Source organism: Pleurodeles waltl, chromosome 12, assembly GCF_031143425.1.
Source record: "Pleurodeles waltl isolate 20211129_DDA chromosome 12, aPleWal1.hap1.20221129, whole genome shotgun sequence".
In the NCBI taxonomy this organism is placed as follows: Eukaryota; Metazoa; Chordata; class Amphibia; order Caudata; family Salamandridae; genus Pleurodeles; species Pleurodeles waltl.
In genome coordinates, this window is record NC_090451.1 from 147,759,293 (window position 1) to 147,767,436 (window position 8,144).

At 43.9% G+C, this 8,144-nt stretch overlaps 1 long non-coding RNA gene across 1 annotated transcript; it reads right to left on the reverse strand.

Annotated features, from left to right (window-relative positions):
- Nucleotides 1-542: 542 nt before the first annotated feature.
- LOC138267934 (uncharacterized) lies at nucleotides 543-6,613 on the reverse strand. Its single transcript, XR_011199893.1, has 3 exons — nucleotides 6,533-6,613; nucleotides 4,006-4,088; nucleotides 543-2,557 (listed from the first exon to the last, which is right to left on the reverse strand). It is a non-coding gene; the product is annotated as an uncharacterized lncRNA (long non-coding RNA).
- Nucleotides 6,614-8,144: the final 1,531 nt, after the last annotated feature.

The window sequence follows — 8,144 nt, forward strand, 5'->3', positions numbered from 1 at the left end:
AGGTTGAGTACTCACCACGATATGTTTATAATTTCTGAATCAAGTGTTATTTTTGGCATTTTTACCCTGGTGTTTACATACCTCTGGGAAACACCGATTCCCATATCTTTTTCCACATTAAGTAGAAGTGTGCAGTGTTCACCTCCCCTAAACTCTCTTAAAGTTACTGATCCCCAAGGTGTTGGTACTTCTGTGGGGAAGGGGCGTGACAGTAGGGCTTTGGGTAAGGCTACAACTATAGCATATGTACCTCATTGTTGAAGGGGGCACAGTGTTGCACTGTAGAGAGGCAACTCCTTTACCTCTTTACAAACACACACCCACATGCACTCACAATGGCCCTCCTAAACTCACCTCCATCCAGTCCACCTCTAACAAGCCAGGTATTCAGTGTCTATCTCACTGAAATAGAGAGAAAAACCCAAGAACTAGATTGGAGCAGGTGATGATGGTGAATTGCGGCAAGCTGTCCAATTGCATTTACCACTCACTACAACAGGAATTGAGACCAAGCAGAAAAAAACATTTTACAACAACCATTAAAAAACGAAGTACTTTAATTATAAAATGGCAAATAATTTAAAAGGCTTTAAATACATTGGATTCAACTATACAAATGCAGAATCTGCTTCAACATACAAAACATACAGTACAAGAACAAGGTCAGTTCAACTAACCAATGCATGTAAGAAAATAAAGTGCAAATGTCTGAGTGAGACTCTAGTACACTAATTAGAGGGCCATCTGAAGTGAAAATGACTGCCTCCTGAAGAGCAGCCAGTCCTTGAAAACTGGGGCTGTGACCGTGAGGCGCTTTATATACGCAACCCACAATGCATTTCTAGCTCAACCCACAACAACCTTCACCACTACGTGAGCTCACCCTGAATAATGGCTTGACCACGGTCTAACCCGGAAGATCTACCAGTTCTTTCAAAATGAATACCTTAGCCACTCAATCTCCCACTGGAGATATCTACCATATGTGTCCATGGTGATGCACAGGCAAGACATATAAAATGGCAGTAGGATGACACCTCACACAGTGGAAAACACCACAAATACATAAATAACGAAATAAATAAGATCAGTAAAAAAATGGCTTTGGTTACACCCTACATAATTCAGAAAAAACAGAAGTTCATTTATGTCCAAGTGCAGCAAGGACCGTGCCTGGTTATCATACCTTCCTGTAGTTTATTCAGGGCACTGTTTTTAGTCCTGTACTTTTCTGTGAAAGCCTAATGCATTCTGGGAGTTGCAGTCCTGTTTTGCCTCCATTGGATTCATTAGGCTAACACAGCTGAACCAATGAATGTAGGTGAAAAGTTCAGGACTGGAAGCAGTGTTCATATTGCCCAGGAGTAAGGTGGTCTCCCCAACATTCACAGAGACTGAAGAAGTGATCAGAGAAGATCCTGCTTTGGTCCTGGGAACATTTCTCAGAATACACAGAAAAACAACACTCAGCAACAGAAGGAGCAAGGACACTGACTTCAGTACCTAAAGAAAGAGGTTACAGCATGAGACTCTGTACACAGATAAAGGGACACGATCTGTCTGTACACAAAGAAAGAGTCAACCCATCACGTCATCCTTCTTTGCATATAGTGAATGGATAAAAACATTCTACTCTGCAAACATAAGAAGAGAACACTCCTTTTAGTACTAGTGACACAAGTTAGATGTGCTCTCTAACTGGTACTCTGGATCAAAACCTGGCTTTTGTGATCTTGAGAAGAAGATCACGTAAACTCACTGCAGTCCATCCATTCTGAAATATTTCAAAGTTTATGTTAAGGAATTATACATTTTAAAAAGAGGCACTCATTGGAGTAATGTACTGTATTGTGTTTAAATGACACATGTAGAAATGTAAAAAAAAAAAAAGCAGTTGAATGTTTTACTGTATTATGTCACCTGTTGTATGATTTAAGAAATGATTCTGTCAATCGCTGTTAGGATATAGGATCTAATGGTCAAGCTAGACCCTTGGGTCTGACTCAGATCACCATACCCTATAAAATGTGTAACTTATGTACCTTTATTCCTCATCAATAGGGGGTAAAGAGGGCATCTTGAGCTGAAGTCGCAAGTGTGATTTCCCCGTAAAGGTGCACTGTATAAAAAAATACTATATTTAAAAAACATTCCTGATCAGAAAAATGCACTCTGTGCATGCCTCCCATCATCCCATGTGCAGACAAATCGAGACAAGTCTTGACTTTTCCTCCTTCCATCAGGTTTATGCCAAGTAGTATCAGTAGAACATGTTCTGCTCCACCTCGCCCCTCTCTGTAGCCTTCATTAGTATGTAAAGTCCAAGTGCTTGTAACTCTGAGGTGATGCCATCTGCACCCTAACGTCTACCATCATTTCTGAAGATAGTGTAGCGGGAACCCATGAGATTCATCTCACACTCATTGCACACTTCCTGTCAGGTTGATCCCCGCCAGCAGTGATTCAGCACCCCCGTTTGTTGTCATTTTCACAAGCTAGGTGCTGTTTTGTTCTTTAAAGTTCAGAGTCTTGTCAACTGAGGCCTTCCAATCCTAAGCTGTTAATGGAAAGAAGAATGTTTTAAAACATGGTTTCTTAAATGTGGATCATATCATAAGTAGGCACAGCAGACACACATCTGAGTAGAATGTGAAAGATGCATCCAGCACACCACTATCTGCTAAGGAGTGAGAGAGAAGTTTAAAACAGATCTGCATTAGCATTTCTGTAAACATATAATATTGGCAGTGGTTTGAATTTAATTTATGCATTTTCGTATTTCGGGTAGTAAAATCCCTTGCCGAGAACGTCTAGACATTTACAAACAATCATGGCATACAATGTAGACATTCTTGAGATGCAAATTTGGGCAAAAGAAACTTCATTCCATGTCAGAGAACAGGCATGTGCCTCTCACTGGATCTATGAGAAGAAACTGAGTCACACTTTCTGTGAGCACAAGGAGGAATATATAGTTACAAAGGTGAAGAACCAATAGATGTTGTGAATGTGAGGAGCCTGGACGGGATACTCTCATTGAATGTAACAAGGTGGAGAGCCGAGAAAGGATTTAGGGCCTGATTACAACTTTGGAGGAGGTGTTAATCCGTCCCAAAAGTGACGGTAAAGTGACGGATATACCACCAGCTGTATTACGAATCCATTATATCCTATGGAACTCGTAATACGGCTGGTGGTATATCCGTCACATTTGGGACGGATTAACACCTCCTCCAAAGTTGTAATCAGGCCCTTAGACTTTAAACTATATAAAGGTGCAGACGTTGGTCTGCAATTTTATGATACATTATGAAAGTGAGGAACAGTGGATCTCATGGAGCTAAAAGTATGGGAGAGGATTTTCATTAGCTCTGATGAAAAAAAAGAGGATCCTGGTGGGAGATTGTTTTGATGTTATGAAGGATTAAACCGGCAATAGGAGCACCATTGGAGGGGATAAGAAAAATGAGAAGCTTGGGCTAGTGCTCTCAATGGATGTTAAGGAGGTGAGAGTCTAGGCTAGGATTTTCATTGGCAGCAGTGAAGGAGAGAAGTGGGAGATAGGATATCCATTGGATGTTATGACCTATTGGAGCCTAGAACAGGATTATAATTGAATCTCAGCAGTAGCTTCTGCTAGCATTCGTGAAGTTAAGGAGTCTGGACTGGAGTCTCAAGTTTATTATGAAGCCTGGGAGAGGAGAAGGTATCATATGTTAGGCTTCTGGGGAATATTAGTGAATCTGGTATATCAGGGGCTGTGCTCACAAAAGTTAGACTTCCTCTGAATTCTTCTATCACTCAAACCTGGATCTATCTTTTTTGTTTTTCCTTTTTCATTTATTTAACTAAAGAAGTTCAGTAATAATGCATTCCCACCTAAACAATCTATATGACACAAAATCTGTGGGAGGATCTCAGAACACAGAAAGGTCCAGGAAGCAAATCATCCAAACTACTCACCAATGGCATATGGGAAGCTTTACTCGTATTCTATACACTCACCTGTGCAGAGGTGTCCACTGTATCCAAGGATGGCCTGAATGGCTGAGTTATGGAAGAAGCTGTGGAGGAGCCACCCTGAGACCCTGAAAGAGACAAGAGAAAAAACAGAAGTGTCGAATTAGCAATGGAGAAGGCCCAGTGGTGTTGGGATTCCTTGACTGCCGTAAGAGCTTAAGTGGCTCTTCCATTCTACCAAGGGGATTCAATCAGATGCATAAAAACTTTCTGAAGGACATCATACTAACGATTTAATATGGAATATCGTGGCTCGGACTATTGAGGTACATTAATATTGTGGACAGAATATCAAGAGGCAAAATATTGAAAGGTAAGTGCACACAGAGGAAGTATACATCTGTGGACCTTGAAGTTGTACATCATCAGGTACAGTTATGTGGAGTTAGGCATACAAAACCTATAATTAATAACCTTTCGATATTTTGCCCTTTGGCATTGTGTCCACTGGATTTAGTGCCATTGAGATTCCTACCTCGATATTCCAGCGACACACCATGCCAGACAGGTTTAGAAGGAAGTGGGAAAATACTGCATAGATTTAGCACTCAGAAATATGAGAGCCACAAGTAAACTTTTGCTGCTTTTTTTTTTTTATTGGAAATGGACCGCAGAGTTCTTCTCTTTCAATGGTTCATCAAGCAGTCAAACACTCACTTGCTCTGGGGGCATGTAACTGCCATGGGGCACTTCTCTCCCAAGTGCCTACAAAGTGGAGCTGCATTCTGTCAAAGAAAGGTCTTTAAATCCTTAGTGACCGATTAATACTGGGTAGGACTTATCCCTCACATCTGGATGGGTGCCGGCAACCAGCTTGAGTCTCCACAAAGCATTCCACTGGGCGATCGCAGAGTTCTGAAATCACCTCAAGGTATGACACAAACCTCTACGTGGCTCCTAAATAATTGAATTGATACAGCAAGCAACCATCTCCTCCTGACCTTCATAAGGGGCCCTAAATCTGACAATGGTGTCATCTCCTTCCTTGTGCAAGGAGAAGCACAAAAGACAAACCCCTTCTGGTAATATCTTACTAGCTTGTAAGCTATCCTACATTTTCCATTGATGATGAATCAAGAAAAACATCCTCGTCTCTAAAATCTACAAGCCATACAATATCACACTTCACCTAGACATCTAGGTTAAGTCACATGCCAACAAAACATGCTTTCATTCAAATAGAAGTAGAAGGTGTTTCATACACACAGACACACCTGTCCTTTTAGCTCACATCTCAGAATACAGGTTTGGTAAATTTGGATGAGAAGCCCTGCTTATCATTCAGAAAGAAGTATGTTATGTAACTATACTGATCTCTGTAAAACTCTTGCTAAGTTCGATGCACAACATTAAACTTTATAAAGTAACATATTTTACAAAAAGGGGTGTTTAAAATGGATACACAAGGGCCAGATTAACTTGAGATTTTCAGAACAGTCACATGAAATATGCAGAGGCGGCTCCTCTGGAATAGCGGAGGACTGTCGCCCCCCCCCGCTTAGTCAGTCAGTAAAAAATAAAATGATAATATAACAATTTTATTATCATTTTATTTTTTACTGACTGCGCGAGCCATGGAATCAATGGCAGCGCGGGCCGGGCCATGGCAGGGAGGAGGAGTGATGGGCACTGTAAGTGCGGATGTCGGTTTGACCCCATCTTAGGATGTCCAAACCGACACCCGCACATACGTTTCTCCAACCCAACTGTGTTGCATGGCCGGGTGAAGAAATGGCATAGGCTTCCTGTGCCCGAGCGAGCGTCAGATCAGCCCACTCAGGACAACCCCAGCGCTACTCTCAGGTGTGGTATAGCATGAGAGCAGCATCTGAATTGGGTGTGGAGCCTGTACTTTGTGCCCCAGTGACTGCCGGGAGGAAAGGAGCAACAAGGCGGCCGACAGCAGGACCAGGAGTGGCAGGTACATTTTCTTTTAATTATTATTATTATTCCCTTAACACCCGCTCCTCCACCCCACCACTTTAGACTGGCAGCACCCACCACTGGGAAAAAATTGTCCCTTTAAAGGACCACTAGTATTTATTTGGGTATGGATGCATGCAGCAACCTGTGGTATGTTTGCTAATAAGACAAATATTTGCTTTGCTTAGGAGTAGAAGGCCCCAAATAGTATATACTCTGCCATCCGTCATCCTTGCTGCCACTCTAGGGAGAGGATGGTGCCCACAGCAACTCTGCGTGCATGGTAATCCACTGAGGGACGCTAGGGAAACCAACCAAAGTGCATTCATGAGGGCCAAGAAGGTCTGCCATTAACCACATGCAAAATTGAGGGGAGCTCCAGTAACCTCCTACACTCGCACGAGAAAAGACAGGTCTACATTAAGGCCATTTCAGAAATCTTCATACAACACCACCACAAAAGGCCACAACATGATGCCACATTGCTACAGATGTCCTCAAAACCACATTGTTGCTAAGGAAGAGGAAGCTACAAATGAGCGACATGTGAGCCCAAGATAGTGGAAAAAAAGTGAAGACAGACTTTTACCTTCCCAGCTCACAGACGGAGTTTTTCTCACCACGATGCCCTGGGGGGACTGAGACTCCCATCCATCCTCGTACCATTTCTCCTCAGGGTCTGGCAGGCTGCAAAAAAAACAGCAATGTAACACGTAGCATTCACATTAGTATTCCAGTGTGAGGTCCATTTATAGGGGTATGAGCAGTGCTCAATTTGTAAAGTAATGAGTGTTGGTGCTGAAAGCTCTGCTCAGCAGCACATGGTTGGTGCAACAGGGGTTGAAACACCTGTGGTGGGGGCAACTCTTCAAGGTCCCCCCAAAACGACAGGGTGCCCCCTTTTAGCTCAAGGATAATGAATAGCCGGGAGACCCGGTGCACCTTCATCACATTCATCAGGGGGCCCCCATCATTTTGGGTTACACCACTGCAGTGCAACTAAATTTCTGTGCTCCGAATACTAAGGCTTTTTAGTCTTGAATCCACATCAGGTCTCTTTAATCCCCTACCTGACACTCTTTGCCCCTTTATCTCACTCTTCCAAGTTCCTGCTTTCTCCCATTATGATGGTTTCTCTGTCTTGTTTTTTCCTCTCTTTCTCATGGTAAAAGTAAAAATAAGTGCTGGTACCCAAAAATGGGTGTCAGGGAGCCTCTACCGGCACCCACTGGCTCAAGCAGTGGGTACGAGTATGTTTTGTACAGTGTCCCAGCGGCAGCAGCCGCATATTTCAAGGAGGTGGCAGGGCAACAGATGAAAGGGGAAACCACATTAAAATAAAAAACACCTTGCGCGCCATCTCCTGCTGCCTCGGGGACACCAGCACTGGCTCCCCAGCAACTCCGGCAGTGCTTACATGCTAAACATGGCATGTAAGCGGCATTAGGATTGGTCTGAGCAGCAGTGACTGCCGCTCAGACACAAGACTGGAGTCTGTGCTGTTTCTCCAGCCCGGCTCTGTACACAGCCGGGCTGGAGAAACCTAAGTACCCACATTGTTTGGCCAACCTGAGACGGCCAGCCAAACACACATGCGCCCTTAGTTCACTCTCGCCACCTCCTCCTGGCCCAGCCCCGACCCCTCTCCCGGCACATGCTGGCTGAGCCAGCGGAATAAAAAAAAAAAAAAAAAAAAAAAAAAAAAAGCAATAGCAAGCTATCGTTTTATTTTTCATTTGCTGGCTCAATCCGGGGGGTGGACGCTCCTCCGCCACAGCGACAGGTGACACCTGCCATAAACCCAGAGGCTCCCAAGGTAAAACTTGTGTCACATCCATATTTTTTCCTATGCTTCCCAGAACATTGTCGCTAAAGAACTACTCTCACGCATTATGGGCGTGGCTGGCTTGTACCCACTGTATTCCCCCCTGCCCATGATATCCCTGGTGGCAGAAGTGTCAGTGAAGCCACACATACCTGTGTCGAGAGGTCTTGTGCTTGTATATGAACATGAAGATGGCGAGGATGAGGATGATGAGGAGCAGCGCCACCAGCCCCAGGGGCACACCGATGTACACACCCAGCCTTGCCACTGTCGACTGGCATCTGTCGCCGTAGAACCAGTAGAAGCTGGACTGCTGGCAGCTGTAGGTAGAGCACAGAAGCACTGTCAAGAAAGTACCAGCAGATGGCGCTCGAAC